We start from the raw sequence: 18,918 nt of genomic DNA, 5'->3' as shown, positions 1-18,918 counted from the left end.
AGAGAGTGGCTTTTTTTTTTTTATCAACCATGTATGAGTAACTGCAGTCCACTGTGGCATGCTCTTAAGTAGAGTCTATCGCTGAATCTTTGACCACCATGTTATCGTTTAGATCAGTAGCGTTTATTACTCTAAACTAGAAATGGCGAAGGTATAGGATATGGGATCAGTCCAAGCTCTGTCCTGGTTTTTGATGTCAAAATGAACATCTAAACTTAGCTTATTTTCTTATGATCTAACTATCATTTCTAGAAATGGAGTATTAGCAAAGAAGTTCTGGCTATCTGAGGTCCTGCATACTTGAGTATCAGTGAATTTGTATCTTTAGTTGTGTACGTGTATATATATACCATATTTTCCTTACCCATACTTTCTTTATCCATCCATCGATGGATACTTAGGTTGTTTGCATGTCTTGTCTATTGTGAATAATACTGCACTGAATATGGTGGTGCAGATATCTGTTCAAGACAGTGATTTCATTTCCTTCAGATAAATACCCAGAAGTGCAATTTCTGGGCCATATGGCAGCTCTACTTTTAATTTTTTAAGGAACCTCCATGCTGTTTTCCATAGTGGCTGCACTAGTTTTCATTCCCACCAACAGTGCACCAGGCTTCCCTTTTCTCCATACCCTCACCACAACTTATCTTTTATCGTTTTTATAATAGGCATTCTAACAGGTATGAGGTGATATCTCATTGTAATTTTGATTTACATGTACCTGTTGGTCATTTGTGTGTCTGACTCGATGGTCTTTAATATCCTTGCCAGCTCTGATATCCTATGAGTCTGAGTGTCTACAGATGAATAGGATAGGCTCTCAAGGTCCCTTCTAGGTTGAAATTCTATCTATCTGTTGCTTTTGAAATGGAATATAGTTCAATTTCTTTCTCTCTCTCTCTCCTTCAAACCCAACTAGGCCAACAACTCTGAAACACTCTATGCTCACTCCTAGCCTGTCTTTATAAGGGGGAAAGGCATAGAATTTCAGGGGCTTATATTTCCACCACTATGCCTACCAGCCAAACGCCCTACTCCTACCGAAGATGGCAATATTCATGCTGAGGCATTTGCCATTTTCTCCCTGGTTGTCTTGCAGCTGACTGTTCCTAATGGCAGAGGAAAAGGGAGATAGGGCTGTAGCGTCTCCTACTGAGCTCAGTGACATTTTGCTAGGAAGGGTAGAAATCTTCAACTCCAGCTCTCTCACTTGCTGTTAATAAGTTGTGTTTGCATGCTACCTACTGTTGCACCTGAAGAAAACACCTCAGCTTGAGAGAGAGCTAGGGGGTGGGGTTTGCAGAGACATGACCTTAATAGGGTCTATAGCACATCACACATCTAGAGTCATGACCAACCATCCTGAATACTACCCGCTGCTTTGGGATCCTCTGTTAATGTGTCTTTACCATTTGGAATCGGATCCAGTGGGATCCTGATATTGGGCAACCTGATTCCAAAAATATCTGGTTCTGCTTACATGGCAAAGACCAGCAAGTAGATTTGATTCCACTTGCAACATCTCCACTTCAGTATTAATGCAGTTTTTAGAAAGGCCCAGGTATGAGGGAAAGGTTACAGGAAGGGAAGCCACTGAAGACAAAAATCTCTCCTACTTCAAAAGGTACCACAGGCTGACTCAGTCTAAGCAGAGACTCAGTTACTGACAGGCTTCACTGTGAATCTGTTCACCTGTGCTCTGTGGTCCCCGCCAACATCAGCAGGTGAAGCTGGCCATATTGTATATGATTATTAGTGTTGTTTGCAATTAGCAGTGATTTACTCTCCTCCCTTTACCCTTTACATCTCCCTCAAGCTGCTTATTTCCCTCTGTGACACTTCTTTCAACACATCCACCTTGTCTCTGTCGTTCCTGATGTGTATGCTCCCAGTTCCATCACGTGAAGCTGCCCTTGATACCATTTTAATCAAATTCACCCATATATAAATATTAGGTGGGAGAAACAGACCAGTCCCAGAAAAGTCATTTAACTCAGGCCCTCTTCCTACCCCAACTCACCCACAAAGGGCATCTCTGTTGCCTGAGATCGGTCCTCAGAAAACATGAGGGTCATGATGATCTGTGGTCAAGCTTCACTAAGCAAGTTAATAAGAACCCTCGGTTTCTTTGGCTGCTGTGAAGTGTTCACGCTAATGCTGAGAGCAAGTAAACGGCGCTTGCCTCACTAAGCCGCATCTGCTGGATGGCTTGGGGAGAGGCCATATATGTAGGACTGGTTGTCTCCCTTGAGGTGGCGGCATTTGGAGGCTCAGATGATGGATGGACTCTCCCACTGCGTAAGACAACCATGCAAATGAAGACATTCTTCAGAAAAATACCTGGCGCCGCAAAAACAGCAGGCAAGGCTGGAAGGGGCCACTGCACACCATGGAAGTGCCAAGGAGGGCAGGTGGTCTCCCCGCCTTCCCCTAGTCATCCAGGACCAACCTCAGACTCTCAAAGCTCAGAGAAGAAGGCAGCACTTCACACGCTACACCATGATTTGTAACTAGATAAACAACTGCTATGCACTATTACAGTCCCTGGTGGTTAAAATATTTTCATACTTGGGGCTCCCCTGGTGGCGCAGTGGTTGAGAGTCCGCCTGCCGATGCAGGGGACACGGGTTCATGCCCCGGTCCGGGAAGACCCCACATGCCGCGGAGCAGCTGGGCCCGTGAGCCATGGCCGCTGAGCCTGCGCGTCCGGAGCCTGTGCTCCGCAACGGGAGAGGCCACGACAGTGAGAGGCCCGCGTACCGCAAAAAAATAAATAAATAAAAAATATATTCATACCAGTTGGTAAATAGCTGCCACTCCGGCTGTTGCCTCTGGGACACCTCCAGGTCACCTCACAATCCAGCAAGTAAAGTGTAACACCTGGAGCAGCAGGTATTATCCACGCCCCTGCTCCAGTGCTATTGTTGGCGTACATTCTGATTGGTCAGTTTCTCAGTCTGACTATTACTGTGGCGGGTACAGTGCTAAAATGCTCCCCCAAGATTTCCCGCCCTAATCATTAGGACTGTGAATATGATGAGATAGCACACTTGTGATTACGTTGCATTACATGGCAAAAGGGGTTTTGCAGATATAATTAAGGTTACTACTCAGGGAAATTATCCAGGTGGGCCTAATCTGATCACACAAGTCTTTTAAAAGCGGAGTTTTCTCCAGCTGGTAGCAGAAGAGAATGTCAGAGATTTGAAGCACATGGAGGATTTGATGTGTCATTGCTGGCTTGAAGATGGAGTCATGTGGTAAAAAAAATATGGGCAGCCTCTAGGAGTTGAGAATGGCCCCCAGCTGACAGCCTGCATGGAAGTGGGGACCTCAGTCCTACTACCACAAGGAAATGAATTCTGCCAACAACATAAATGAACTTGAAACAGATTCTTCTCCGGAGTCTCTAGATAACAGCTGAGTTATGCTGACACCTTGATTTCAGTCTTGGGAAGGCCAGTGTGACTGAAGTGGAGTACGCAAAGGGGAGAGAAGTAAGAGATGAGGTCAGAGAGGTAATGGGGGTGAGGGACAGATCATGTAGGGCCGGATAGACCTTTGTGAAGACTTTGGCTTCTTCTCTGAGTGAAATGGGGAGCTGTGGGTTTTAAGCAGAGGAGGTACATGATCTAACTGGCATTTTAATAAGATTGTTGTGGCTGATTGAAAAAAGATGGAATGGTACTGGGACAGAGACAAATTATGAGACCATTACATTGACCCAGACAAGACCTGTTGGTGGCTTAGACAAGGGTGGTCATGAAGGACACAATGAGAAATGGTCAGGTTCTAGATGTATTTCAAAACTAGATCCAGTTTGCTGATGGAGATGTGGGGTGTGAACAAAAGAGAGGAGTCAAGGATGGCACCATGATTTGGGGCCTTGAGTAACTGCAAGGGTGGATTCATCCCTTACTGAGTTGGGGAAGAGTGGGAAAGGAACAGGCTTGGGAGGGGGCAGAGATCCAGAGTTGGGTTTTAGACATGTAGAGTGAGAAATGCCTATTAGACATCTGAGTGGAGATGTTGGGTAGGCAGTGGTTTACAGGTCCAGCAGAGAGGCTGGAGACAGAGATTTGGGAGTCGCAGTATGTGCACAGTATTTAAAACCATGGGACTTGGAGAGATCACAACAGGAGTGACTGTGCATAGAAAAGACATCCAAAAATGAGGCCCAGGGTACTCCAATGTTTAGAGGTTGGAAAGACAGAATTGATCATGCAAAGAAACTGAGAAAGAACAACCAGAGAGGTAGGAGAAAAACCAGAGTAGTGGACTGTATTACAATATGTATGGTTCCCCAGTATACTGGTAAAGCCATATGCTGGAGAGTGGTAGAGCCTAGATTTGAACTGAGGTAGTCTAACACCAAGGCCCATGCACAGAACCACTATCCTATCACATTGACACTTACCTTGAGGCCAAGATGCACTGGAAATGCACTTTCACTACAAGGTCTCTAACACATCTTCTTTCCTGCCCCAGTTATACCACCATTCTGAACTGTCCGATCACCTTGTCCTACCAGTTCCTGTGCCTGTAGATTTCATTTAGATAGGAATCACTGACACTTCTTCCAACATAACTGAGTACTCTTAGTACCCAAGACCTGTTGCTTAATAAAACAGAATAAAACATAAACACTGCCGGCTAAGTCATCTAAGGGATAGTATATCCTCTTCCCAAGTGAAGGAGCTGCTCAATTCAAGTTGTAGAAATTTTATGACATTGGAGCCAAGCCATTTCAAATTTTAATAACTGTCTCTTCCCTTTGGGATGCCCTCAAGCAATCTAGATACCGATTTTTCTCATTGCCGCTTAGACTTTTCCCTGTTGCCAAACCATTGTCTGGAATCTGATCAGAAATTGCTACATTTCACTAACACGAAAACGAACATTCAGAATGGCAGAGGACATTTTCATAGTCCCCTCCACTCACCCCAGATTATGGGGAACCTATGAAAACCTGCTGATAATCCCATTTCAGTCAAAAATCTACATTTTCTGGTAGGTTCGGAAAAATCCACAAAACCTAGGTGCTATAAATGATATAAAGGTAAAGACACAGTAGATGCCTTCAGGGAGCTTTAAATCTAGAGGGAAGAGTCTGCCTTGAGTAAAATAACAATAGTGCTCTTACCGTGAGTATATAATAGTAGTGATTACAGACAGCATGGGCTCAGGAGTAGTCAGACTGCCTGGATTTGAAACCTGGACTGCCACTTAGTGTAGTTTGGGGCAACTTAACCTCTTTCTGCCTCATTTGACTCCTCTGTAAAATGGGGATGGATAATTAGGCTTTTCATCTGCTGCTTACTCTCAGATCCATTCCCTGTTCATTTCCTGCTCTGCTCTGTATCAGGGAACTACATTCCCCGCAGTCCCTTGCCATTTGTTTCTGTGTGGGTTTGACCAACCAGAAGGTATGAAGAAGAGAGAAGCTAGGATATTTCTTCCCCATCGCCAACCTCACTTTTTGTGGCAACTCCAGCAGCAGCTGTGTTTCCTACATGGCTCACCTCCAGCTACCACCAGGCATCCCACCCCTCCTTGGCCCCAGCTTCTGCAGGGCAGCCCCATCTTGGCTTGAGCTCCCACCAGATAGCCCCAGTCTACAAGCTCTGGAAACACCACTCACCACGTCTTCCAGTCGTCCCTCCAACTCCAGGGATAAAAGGGGCTTCCTGTTGCTGCTAATCTCTGAGTTGCCTCACTGCCCTCTTCTTGGTTTCTCAGCTCTTCCATCACCTGTGACTACCCTCTGTATTAAATCTCCATGTTTGAAAGGCTTAAAGTGATTTCTGTTTTTCTGGCTACCCCCCAAGCAGTACCTGTCTGATTGCGTTGTTGTGAGTTTGATTTAGAAATTACACATTGAGCTGAGCCTTGAGGTCAAATCTGGAAAGACAGAAAAGTGAGGCTGGCTTTCAGATCTCATTTCTGGCAGGGAAATAGCTTGCACACCAGCAAGGACTGGCCTGGTGTTTATGGGGGGGCAGTAAGAGTGTAGGAGCTGGCCTCGCTCCTTTCTACCTCCGATTCTTTGATTCCGCATGAAAATATCTTCAGATGGGAAGGAAGTCTTTCCTGTGCCAACAGGAAACATGTCCCAGCAAGGAGGAGAAGCATGAAGCAGAGTTACATCTCTAGGAGCTGGATGATGAAGTTTAGAGCCTGCCTTTAGAAAAATAATTTTTAAAGATGGGATCTGCTTTTGTGGCTTCCCACATCCCCATGCTGAGCCCTCATGCTGCTGTCTACCTGGCTTAGCACAGCACCCCGGGTTGACTGCCTTACCTTACCCAGACCTTACCTGGACAAGCCCCTTGCCTCTACCTCTAGTCCCAAGCTGAGGTCTTTCTCAGTTTCCTAAGGCTTAGAAAAATCAGTAACAAGAATACAGTGAATATCTGGCATAGATACAAGCCTTTATTAAATCCCAGGCACCTTCTATCTCATATCATTATAACTACTATAAAAAATGGTTCTGAAGAACCTAGAAGCAGGACAGGAATAAAGATGCAGACATAGAGAATGGACTTGAGGGCATGGGGAAGGGGAAGGGTGAGCTGGGCTGAAGTGAGAGAGTGGCATGGACATATATACACTACCAAATGTAAAATCGATAGCTAGTGGGAAACAGCCGCATAGCACAGGGAGATCAGCTCGGTGCTTTGTGACCACCTAGAGGGGTGGGATAGGAAGGGTGGGAGGGAGGGAGATGCAAGAGGGAAGGGATATGGGGATATATGTATACATATAGCTGATTCACTTTGTTATACAGCAGAAACTAACACACCATTGTAAAGCAATTATACTCCAATAAAGATGTTTAAAAAAATAATAACTACCATTTATTGAGCACTTATAATGTGCCAGACACGATACAAAGCACTTTTCATGAATATTTTCTCATTAAATCCTTACAACTACCTGAGGTAGGTACTATTAACAATTCAATTTTATAGGTGAGGAAACTGAGGCACAGAGGTCAAAGTGACTGGCCCAAGGGCACACTCTTCATAAGGGCCCCAGCAGGTCTGTCTGATCCAAAGTAATAATGAAACCATACCTCCTCCTTTCCTGCCTGCATCCCAACCCCTCAGGCCCTGGTGCAAGCCTTCCACACAACCTCAGACTCCCCCCAGCTTCACCCTTCTACTTGGTTCACTGACTCACAAACTCTCCCCTGTCTTCTAACCAGAGGGATCCTCTAAGGAGACTTCTCCTTGTTTCTGGAGACTAAGTGACTTATTCTGTTTTCCTCAGCTGAGATTTCCTGCCCCCCAGCCCCCAACACAGACACACACACACACACACACACACACACTAGGTCTCCTTTTCTTTCCTTTTTTTTTTTGCCCACCAGACTTCAAATTTCTGGTTTCTTCTTAGTTCTGTCCCTAATACCCCCAGCCTCCCCAAATGAACAGACAACCCACCTGAAATCATCACACCCACAGAGGGTAAAAAGTTCAGAGCTACGAAGCTTATTGGCATGACAAGAACTCCTCGTTCAACTTACACATCCTGCCTTGGGCCCTCTCAGCTCTGTTCCTTCCCAGACAGCTCTTGGATGCTTGAAAGCCTCACTTGAAATTATATCCACACCAGCAAATGGACTGACTATCCACCCTCCAGCTTCAGGGGAGGAGAGAGGAGCATTCTCTCCGCAAACGCTGCAGGGGGCGCCAAAGGCTGACTTTTCAGACTTCCAGCCCTGCCTGGGCCTGGCCCTCCCCCTGGTGGTCTAACACAGAAATGGATTCCTGTTGATTCTCATCAACACCCACTCGTGGTTTTGTCAGCAAGCTGTCTGAGAGCCCGCATCTGCTGGGGATGAGAGCACTCTGCCTCAGAATAGTGAGGGTTATACTTTGGCAGGTCTCTGCTGAGCCCTGGATGCCTGCCTGCTGCTGCCTGGTAATGATTTTGGTGCCCGACAAAGATGCAAGTGGAAACGGGAAGAGGACAAGTGAAGGGAAGTGGGTTTTCTTTCCCTGTGCTAAAGGACAACCAAACAGGGCAGATGCCTGGGCTGCTTCTCTGCATCCCAGACTCACCTGTCCTGGATCTTCATCAGGAACATCAGTAGTTGTCATGGAGACTCTATCTTGGGTAACTCAAACAGAAACAGGACCAACTATGTAAGTGATGGGTAGGGTCTAATGTCCAAAGAATACCTCTGCTCTTCTGCCAGCTGATTCCTTTACTCCTTCATCCATTCACTTAACAGTAACTATCTCTTGGATGGATAAATGAACGAATTTAACAAATGATTATTGAGAGACTACCATGTACTCTACTACGTTCTTGGCACTGGGGATACAGTAGGTAACAGGGGAGCAAGAAAGATGTGGTCCCTGTTCTCATGGGGTTGACAGTCATGGAACTGCAGTTTCAAGTTTCACTATTTGCATTTCAATTCTTTACTTTAAGACGGCACTTTACCTTTTTCAGGTCATGGATTGCTTTGATAATCTGATGAAGCAAAACATGCATACAATTTAGCATAAATCTCAGAGGACTCATAGACATCCTCCCACTGTCCTGCTGAAATCCCTCACCTTAGGACCTTGTCCCCAGTTATAATGCAAATATGTTTTAAGTTGTTAGTAGGTGACTTATGACTCAGGGTGAGTTCAATCCCTTACTGAGATCAGGTTTTCACGGGGAGCCAAGCGAGTGAGGAAAATGTACCTGAAGAAGACTGGAGATAGGACACCAATAAGAGAAAGAGATTGGAGGCACTGGAGGAAAATGTCACCATCATCACAATTTTGCAAAGGATCAGGTCTGTGCAACAGTCCCCAAGCCAAAGGTGCCTTCAACCACTACATAAAATAACAACTATGGATGGACAACATGGAAACAAGCTGAGAAGACCTGGCCTTCCTATGGATTGGTCTCTGAATGTTCTCTTCATAGGCTACAGATAATATTGGTGGAAAAGTCAAATGTCCGTGGCCCAAAGGCCATGGTTGAGGAATGTGTTCTTCTTGGCTTCTGCCTTGATCCTTGTTCTGGGCACCAAGAATCAATTGACTGGAAAGCTATCTGATACAAATGTTCTTTAATTTCTGAGCAGCTTGAGGTTTAGAAACTAAACATGAGATCTGAGTGATTAATATTAATTAGGTCTCTCTCTTGCTGTGGTCACCAGAGCCCTGTGTTGTAGCCCGGTTCAGCGTGAGAGACAGCCTGGGCCAGGAGGTGGCCTTTAGCTACAACACAGAAGCCAAAATACCCCAGAGGAGCCTCGGAGGTTACGACCTACTGCAATACTCTGCTTTTTACTTGAGATCTGACAGCAAAATTACATTATGTCAGCTGTCAAGGTAAATCTGCCTTTGTTTAAAAGAGGAACATAGAAGCGATCTAAGAGTAGAAATGGGGTGAGGGGAGGTAATTATATTTCTCTTTCTTATTCTCCTTTCTTCCATCATAGGATTATCTTGCTTTTTCCTCTGTTCTCTTTCCCAATTTCCCCTGTTTGAACTTTTAGAAGTACCTGGGCCTATAAAACTGTGAACTAATCACAAAGTCTCGATGAGAAATATATTTATCTCAAAGCTGCTCTTAATAAATGTGGCATATTGGGAATCACCCAGAGTGAAAGGAAAGTACGATAGGCCTTCTCATTCATTAGAAAATCAGCGCCAATTATTAAAGAAGTCTTGAATGACTGGAATTAGAATCCTCTCACTGACTCCATCAGAGTTCCCATTGGCCTAGCCCTCCAGACTTCCGGAAGCACAGAGAAGTTTCCATCACCCGATGAATCTTCTAGGAGGTTATGCCACAGTGTTTTTCTCTTGATACTAATGCAGAGATACTTTATACTGGAGTCCCTCCAGTCTTAACCAGGATACATGGTCTGACACATAGTAGGCTCTCACTTAATATCTATTGAATAAATGAACAAAGTAATGATTTTTTTCTAATTCTTTTCTTTATTTTTGGCCATGCCACACGGCTTGTGGGATCTTAGTTCCCCGACCAGGGATCAAACCCGGGCCCCCGGCAGTGGAAGTGCAGAGTCCTAACCACTGGACCGCCAGGGAATTCCCAAAATTAATGAATCTTTAATGCATATGACTTCCCAGAACATTTTAAAGTGTGAAAATAGAGCAACTGACAAGCTGACCAAACGTAAGCTTATTGTCCTCTAGCTTAGGGGTTGACGTTTTTTTCTCTAAAGGGGCAGATAGTGAATATTTTAGGCCTTGTGAACTGTAAGACCACTGTCACCACTATCCAATGCTGTTCTTAAAATGCAGAAGAAGCCATAGAAAATACATTAAAAAGTGGGCATGGCTCTGTGCCAATAAAACTTTATTTATGGGCCCTGAAATTGGAAATTCATATAATTTTTGTCTCAAAAAATTTTTTTTTAAAGATTTAATTTTAGTTTTGGCTGCGTTGGGTCTTCGTTGCTGCACGCGTGGGCATTCTCTAGTTGCGGTAAGTGGGCTCAGTAGTTGTGGTGCGGGCTCTAGAGCGCAGGCTCAGTAGTTGTGGCGCACGGGCTTCATTGCTCCACAGCATGTGGGATCTTTCTGGACCAGGGATGAAACCCATGTCCCCTGCATTGGCAGGCGGATTCTTATCCACTGCGCCACCAGGGAAGTCCCTGTCTCAAAGAATATTATTCTAACTTTTGATTTTTATTCAACCATTTAAAAATGTAACAACCATTCCTAGCACGCAGGCTATCCAAAACCAAGTGGCAGGCCGACCATGGTTTGCCAACTTCTACTCTAGTTATTTCAAAATATGTCTCTTTCTACCTTTGTAGACCGAAGCTCTGTGAAGACAGGGGCTTTGCTTTAGGTTTTCTTTACATTCGCCTGATGCCTAGTAAAATGTGGGACACATAGTAGGTACCCAACACATACTTCTTCACTAATTGATAGGGAGAAGCTTGGGAAAATCTCTGATCTATAGTTTGTCAACCATGTTTTAAAAAATACATAATGTGAGTTTATATCCTTTGCAAGTGTTTAGTGTTTGGAGTTGAATAAATTGTATGGCAATGGGGAGGGGCATTATCTAACTGAAAGGAAATCTGCCTAGATGATGGATTTCATAATTATAGTTAATACCTTGCTTTATACTTTACTAAGCACACTTGCGTATAGTGTCTTGTTTGATCCTCACAAGAACTCTGTGAATGTACGCACGACTATCTGCATGTTACAGGTGAGGAAACGGGTTTCCAAAGGTTGAGACTTGCCCAGGGTTCCACGGCAAGTTTGTTCATTCGTTAATTCATTCTTTCTACAAGGACTTGAGCATCTGCTATGCGTAAGGAGTTAGGTCAGGGTGAACTCAGGCCCAGTGACTCCTCAGGAGGTGATATTTACAAGAAATCTAAAAGCTAGAAGTATGGCCTGGGAGGTTAAAAGGAAGCTCCCGATCAGTGAGGCGGGAAGTTAGACGGCACATGCTATGACAATCTGAGTACGTGAGACCAGTAATAATCCCACATGGGGACAGACCTGTAGATTTTTCCACAATTTTTCCGCAGGTGATAAGACACACCTCTCACTTCTTCCCAGGCTCAGAAATGGAAGCCCTGATGGGCTTAGTCTCCGTTATTTCTGAAAACTGCTGGGTGAGCTCAGCAAATCCCCATGCTCACCACCATCTGACTGCCTCTGTCCTCCCAAAGGAAAAGCTTCCTCACTCCCCAACTGCAAGATGCAGGCAGGCAGAACAATCTGTGCCTGCTTGACTGAAAGGTTCTATTTACCTTTCTGGAGACGCCCAGAAAAGGTGACAAGCAGTTCAGTGGGTTTCAGGACTGCCACATCTGCTATGAATGGCGCTACCAGAATTGTGCAGTGTCTGACCTGCAGTGCTGAAAGCAAGAACACTGCAAATGTCACTTCTGTAGCAGAGAAACTGAAGGAAACAAGCAGGAGAGAAACCGGGGCAGACAGAGGCCCGGCCAAGTGTATACAGAGGGATCTGTTTGTCAAAATCTCGGAACCGTGGTCAGGCTCCGTTTCTGTTTCTGTCATGTAGGAGAAAACATGCTGCTCGTTGTGAAATCCCACTCAGTGCACTTCCCCAAGCGACAGTGTACCTGAGCACTTAAGAGCTTTGGTTCTAGAGTCAACTCAATCCAGATTTGAATTGCGGACCACCAGTTTCTAGCTGTGTGTCCTTAGACAAATGTCTTCACTCTGGTGAGCCTTATTGATCAAATGGAAATAGTAACAGAACCTACCTCAGCAGGCTGTTGTGAAGATGAAATAAGATGATATACTTGAAAACCGATACATAATATTACTGATGCTCCCTTCACTTCATATCTGCCTTTGGCTCTCCAATTCATTCCTTCTACAAAAATCTATTGTACACCTGCTCCACGCCAGGCTTTAGGACTGCAGAACTGAAAAGGACAAAATGCCTAATTTCAGTGGAATTTTCTTCTAGTGGGGAGCCTAAGAATAAGCAAACATAGGCGAAACAATTCAGGTGATTTGTGGCAATTGGTATGAGAGAAGAGAACAGGGCGCTGTGAGATAGAGTAACGAAGGCACCCGCCCTAAATTGGTGGCTCAGGGAAGGTCTCTTTGAGGAGATGATATTTGAGCTGAGGACTAAGAGATAAGAACAAGCCAGCGCTCTTCTCCTATCTAGGAAAAACACAGCAATTAAAATATAAAAGGGAAAAAATTTCCCCTAATCCTTCATGCCTTCCTTCACTCTAGGGAGGCTCTTGGAGGAGGAAAGCGTTGAGTTGCAATTTAATTGGGGACGTGAGAGAGGGCACGAGGAGCGTTTGTTTCGGGGTATTGGTGAGCCCAGACCAAGGCAGGAGAGTGAGGAACAGACACAGGGATTTGAATGAGGATGCGGAGAAGGTCAGGCTCCCTAGAGCTCCTGATGGGGGAGGGGGTGTAGCAGGATGTCAAAGACAGCTTGAGCTTTCCAGGCGTTAGCCCACTGAATCCTGTGAGGGAAGCTCCTGTTTGAGCACTATACCCATAGATAGTAAGTGAACCAAGTGAGTGGCAGATCTGAGTGGAAGCTAGGGTCAGAAGACTTGGAATCTAGAGCTGCTTTACCACGAACTAGATGTGTGACCCTCAAGAAGCAATTTCTCTCTCCAGACCTCAGTTGCCACATCTGCACTGGATAATCGATGTCCTGACAACTTCGCAGGTGGGTGTGAGAATCAAATGAGAGAAAGTATGTTAAAGTGCTTGGGAAAGCGTAAAGCTCTAGATAAACATAAAGAACTAGCTGTCTGATGTCCCATTCCCAGAGGCAAGCTAAGAGGTTGAACATTTGGCATTTCATTTTCTGGTCCATTATGTTTGAAACTGGCCAGAAAGGCACTCATGTAGAGAAGACAGTAGCTCCAGAAAGCACTTAGAGAGTCCCCATCCCATGACGGCCAGCACCCCTGGTCAGGAGGGAGGGAGGACAATTCTTTCACCACGTGAGCTCACTGTGGCCTGGGAGTCCAATTAGAGCTTATTTCCTTTGAGAACCACTGAGATATCACAGGAATATTTGTTTGCAGTGACAGAGTGGAGGCCTACAGAAAGCAACATGGTTTATTTCCAAGTCTGAACTAGGATATACTTCTTTTATGTTACCCAGAAGCTTCTACAGTGCTGTTCCTTCTGACCTTGCATAGGCTACGGCATCCTGCTCCCAGCTTCGCTCTTCATCCTATTCCTCAGTCAAAACTTACCCATACTGTGCTCTACTGAGGCGCCACCTTCCTCGTATAACCATGGAGAGTGGCGGTGTCTACTGGGAGAGAACCACATTTTAAAATTTGTATCATCCAATCTCCCTGAGGCCTTTTTTTCTTCCCCCCACACTCCCAGCCCACCTTGTAGTAAGACAGGGAAGACAAGAAGAGGAGAAAGGCTGAAACTCTTCTGCATGACTACAGATGACGTAGTGAGGGACTGAAGAAGCACTGTGATCCTATTGGTTGATTTCATGAGAAATTATGAATTAAAAACTGCCCAAATTTCATTCTGACTCTCAGAAAGTCGATGATTTATTTGAAGGCAACAGAGTGGGTCAGAGGTGGAGTGCGGAGGAGGGAATTCCGGGGATCCAGTGCCCTCACTGATTTGTTTCCTACTTTTCCTGCCACGTCCCTTGGAATCAGAGTGGGAAAGATAATTAAGCTCTATTGTTTATAACCTGTGTTGTTTTCATGAGCACACTGTGTTCCACACCCTAAATGGTCTCTAAAGAAAACCCAGACTACTTGTGAGGACTTTGCAGGACCATTTTAGAAGATGGAAAGCAGATCCTTCTGCGTCTCAGGGACCTAAGGCACTGGATCGATTTGCAGTTGTCTTTTGTTCTGCCACTTTCATTGTCCTCAGTACGAGACAGCCTGCTAAAGACAACATGGATGGGTCTGGAGGACGTTATACTGAGTGAAATAAGTCAGAGAAAGACAAATACTGCATGATCTCACTTATATGTGGAATCTTAAAAAAGAAAAAAAAAGAAACTCATAGAAAAAGAGATAGGATTTGTGGTGACCAGAGGCAAGGGGTGGAGGGGAGGGGGAATTGGATGAAGGTGGTCAAAAGATACAAACTTCCAGTTGTAAGATAAGTCCTGGGGATGTAATGTACAAATGACAACTGTAGTTAACACCACCGTATGGTATATTTGACAACTGCTAAGAGAGTAGATCCTAAAAAGTTTGCACCGCAAGGTATCTATATGAGGTGACGGATGTTCACCAAACTTATTGTGGTAATCGTGATGTATATAAGTCATTATGCTGTATACCTTAAATTTCTACAGTGCTGTATGTCAATTACATCTGACTGAAACAGAAAGAAAAAAATAAATTCTGCAGAGAATGTTAAATAAACATGATCACAGCATCCCCCCCAAAGAAAGACCAGAGAGTGCCAAGCCTGAGTAACCACCAGGCAACCCCTCCCTTCCCATTCACTAGTTGAAAGGTCATCTCTTTGGCTGTTCAGTGCACACGTTAAGAATGCCTAGGGAGACTATCAGTTACTAATTCTGCCTTTGTTCCTCCTTCCTTCCCCTGTCATCTCTCCATAGTAGCCCAGTAAGCCAGTTTTTTTCATATTGCTGGGCGGCCTAACAACATTATCTTCAGGGGTGCACAAATTATACCTTCTACCCACTGTCCCAATGACAGAGGGATGTTAGGGGTTGGCCGTGGGAAGACAGGGACAGGTAGGAATGAGGAAGACCTGCTGTTTCATTGCTTTGGCCTGCTGAATACATCTGGACCAGCAGGCGGAATCCCAGAATTAGTGTTTCTGAAAGGATGGTTAACCATCACCTGTGTCAAAATCACCCAAAGAAGCTTGTGAAACAGTGTAGATTCTCGAGCCCCCCCCATCCCCACAGCATCAGTTTCTGCAGGTCTGAGGTGAGACCCAGGCATCTGCATTTTCGCAAGCACCCCAGGCGAGTCTAATAGCCCCTGAAATGTGAGAACTGCTAATGTAAATAAATCTTGAGTAGTTCATTCGACTTCAATGACTACGCTCAACCTCTCTACTCTTTCTGACTTTTCTTACTATTGCCTCTCGGGGGAAAGTTTTTCTCCCTCCATCTCTGCCTGGAGAAATCCTGCCACTCTCTCCAGGCCCAGCTCAAATACAACCTCTTTTGTCGCTCCTTCCCTGCTCTCTGGTCTCTGTCTGCAAACAGCTGGGATTGCTCATGAAGCAAGGAGACGGGGGACTGGTCGGTATCAGTAATGAAATGTGAGGGGAGTTGGGACCCTGAGGATGGGAGGGCTGGGTGGAGCTAGTGTGTGGGTTCTGAGCTTTGCCCTGAGGTTTAGCACCCGAATTTGTGCACTGGAGCTGAGGTTGTTACAGGGTCTGGAAACTTTGTAACCAGTAAAAAAGTAACACCAAGTCCTTGAGAGATCAGAGCGGCAGTTTCAACCACCTAGCAACATAATTGGGGGAGGGATTAGTGGCCGTTTTATTCCTCGCGGTGGGGCAGGAGGCAGACATAATGGCGGCTCAAAGGACGACTGCAAGTCGTCAGGAGGAAGGAGGACCTGTTTGTAACATCCACTGAGGGGTCTCTTGCAGTCTGGGGCTATTGGGGGCCATCAGTACTAGGGTACAGGAAGTGTTGGGGGCAATGGATGGGCAGGGAGCTGAAGCTGGAGGGAGGGCTCTCTTTTTGACCTTTATGTTTTGCAGCTGAGTTTGTGTGCTTGGATTGAAGTTACCACAGGGCTCTAAACGAGATAAACCAATATCAAAGTAATTCCCAGGAGGCCCCAGAATGATTAAAACAGGAAATTCTAACCACCTAGCAGCCTTGGGGAAGAGAGGCAGGTTGCTGACTACAGCAACTGGCTCGGCGCTAGACCACTGCACATGCGCACTAAGTTGGAGGCGAGAGCATGGCGGGGGATGGTAATTCTCGCTGAGGGCACTTTCTCTACTGCAGGGCCTCCAAGAGGTTGTGGGAGGTCTGGACCACTTCAATATTTTGAAGATCCCTTTCTAATGTTTAAGTGAATGAAAACAAAAATGGAGTTACAAAAACGATGATATATTTTAAATGCTTACATCTTTTTAAAATTGCCCTGAGGCAAAACCACAATACAGTATATGTCTAGGGAGGTCCAGAAATCTGCATTTTTAACAAATGCCCCATATGATTCTGATGCACACCAACATTTGAGAAGCATGCCCTGAATTCCAACAGAAGAAAGCAATCCAAAGTGAGGCAGACTTCTGTTGAGATGCCAGGGAAATGTATTGTCTCACCTCAACATAGAGTGTGTGTGTCATGGCAATTCGTATTGCTTTCCCATCATAGGGAAACAGAGTTAGTCTTATGCCCAGATGAACTAAGCAGCTACTAGTTAATGGGAAGGATGCCAAAATATCCCCCTCCTCAATATACACCTCCAACCAGCCTGCCAGTGGGCCCAAGCCTCCTGGAAGTAGCTTTCCTCCTTAAAGGCTCTGCTCTGCTGTGTCTCTGCCTGTCACTCTTCCTTTGCATTATGTTTTAAAGCTTTCCAATTTGCTAGGACAAGATGGTTGCTGGCAGGAGATCTGAGAGAGTGCATAAGAATTTATCAAAAGCTGGTAGGAAATTGGCCTTGTAGTTTGATTGCAAGAAAAATAACCTTGAGCTCGGATTTGCTGAGGAATGTGAAATTGAACAGACATGTTCACTTGACCTAGCTGCAGCCATGTGTTCAGGATCTGAGCAAGTCAACAACATTTGAGGGTATGATCTATAGTCACAGTACATTACACTGGCACTGCAAAAGGAGCTAAATAGAAGCTCTCGCCTGCTCTATAGGAGCTGACATTATCAAAGGCAATGCAGGACACACACATGATTAGAACATATATGTAAGGCTATGTGTCATTAAGGTCACATCATGGTAGCACGAAAGTCCTGAAAATTTTGGAAACTTGGAAGAGGAAGAACCACAGGCTATGATTGTGTAGGTTATATCTTATACAAAAGCACCCAGGCAGGCGCTGATGATCTCGGAGAATGTTCAAAAGTCATAGCTGGGTATAGAGGGTAGGGCAGAGTGTGGGAAAGGGCATCATCACCAAACAGTGAACATTTTAAAAAGTCAATGTCGGATTTGTCTAACATATAAGGCGAAAGGCTAGCTCCATATGGATGAATGAAAATCTCTTGGGCATCATACATTTAGTGAAGTTTTAGACAACTATGACTACAAAAACCACATCTGTAATCTTACGATTCAAAGTAGATCAAGGGTTGAAAAGAAAACAGATTTCCACATTCCAAATTATAATGTTGTCCATATTATGCACTGCTAAAATCCCAACACCTCTCGCCTAGCAGGCAGTCAATATATACTGTTCGAATGAAAGAACGTCTGAATGAATAAGTATCTTATTCATCACTTTACAGCTCACACTGTTTAACCAGTCCTGCCAGGTGGGCTGTTATTTCCCAGTCTTCAGGATTCAGGTGCTACCTCTGTATTCGAATTGTGTTCTGTGTGGTATTCCCACCACCATTAGAGGACAGTCATTTTGCTATACCCAGCATCTAGCAGAGTACCTGCAACATACTAGTTGTTCAACACAAGAATAAAAAAGTGAATGGTGAGGGCTTCCCTGGTGGTGCAGTGGTTAAGAATCTGCCTGCCAATGCAGGGGACACGGGTTCGAGCCCCGGTCCAGGAAGATCCCACATGCCGCAGAGCAACTAAGCCCGTGTGCCACAACTACTGAGCCTGTGCTCTAGAGCCCGCGAGCCACAACTACTGAGCCCATGCACCACATCTACTGAAGCCCGCACACCTAGAGCCCGTGCTCCACAACAAGAGAAGCCACTGCAATGAGAAGCCCGCGCACTGCAACGAAGAGTAGCCCCTGCTCGCCGCAACTAGAGAAAGCCCGCGTGCAGCAACGAAGACACAACACAGCCAAAAATAAATTAATTTAAAAAAATGAATGGTGGGAATGTAAATTGGTGCAGCTACTATGGAGAACAGTATGGAAGCTCCTTAAAAAACTAAAAATAGAGTTACTATATGATCCAGCAATCCCACTCCTGGGTATATATCCAGAAAAGACAAAAGCTCTAATTTGAAAAGATACATGCACCCCAATGTTCATAGCAGCACTCTTTACAATAGCCAAGACATGGAAGCAACCTAAATGTCCATCAATGGATAAGTGGTAAAAGAAGACGTGGTGTATATAAACAATGGAATATTACTCAGCCATAAAAAAGAATGAAATAATGCCATTGGCAGCAACATGGATGGACCTAGAGATAATCACACTAAGTGAAGTAATTCAGACAGAGAAAGACAAATATTATATATCACTTATATGTGGAATCTAAAAATAGTACAAATTAACTTATTCACAAAACAGAAACAGACTCATGGAC

At 44.9% G+C, this 18,918-nt stretch overlaps 1 protein-coding gene across 1 annotated transcript in view; it reads left to right on the top strand.

Moving 5' to 3' along the window:
* The window catches only part of TRPC5 (transient receptor potential cation channel subfamily C member 5), a gene marked incomplete at both ends in the record, with an annotated part of 132,928 nt that overhangs the window by 95,482 nt on the left and 18,528 nt on the right, over positions 1–18,918 (top strand). The gene's annotated exons all lie outside the window — the stretch shown is intronic.

This window comes from Grampus griseus (assembly GCF_964374135.1).
Source record: "Grampus griseus genome assembly, chromosome: X".
Taxonomy (NCBI): Eukaryota; Metazoa; Chordata; class Mammalia; order Artiodactyla; family Delphinidae; genus Grampus; species Grampus griseus.
Note: the sequence above shows the minus strand (reverse complement) of the source record. Positions and strands in the feature narration are given on the sequence as shown.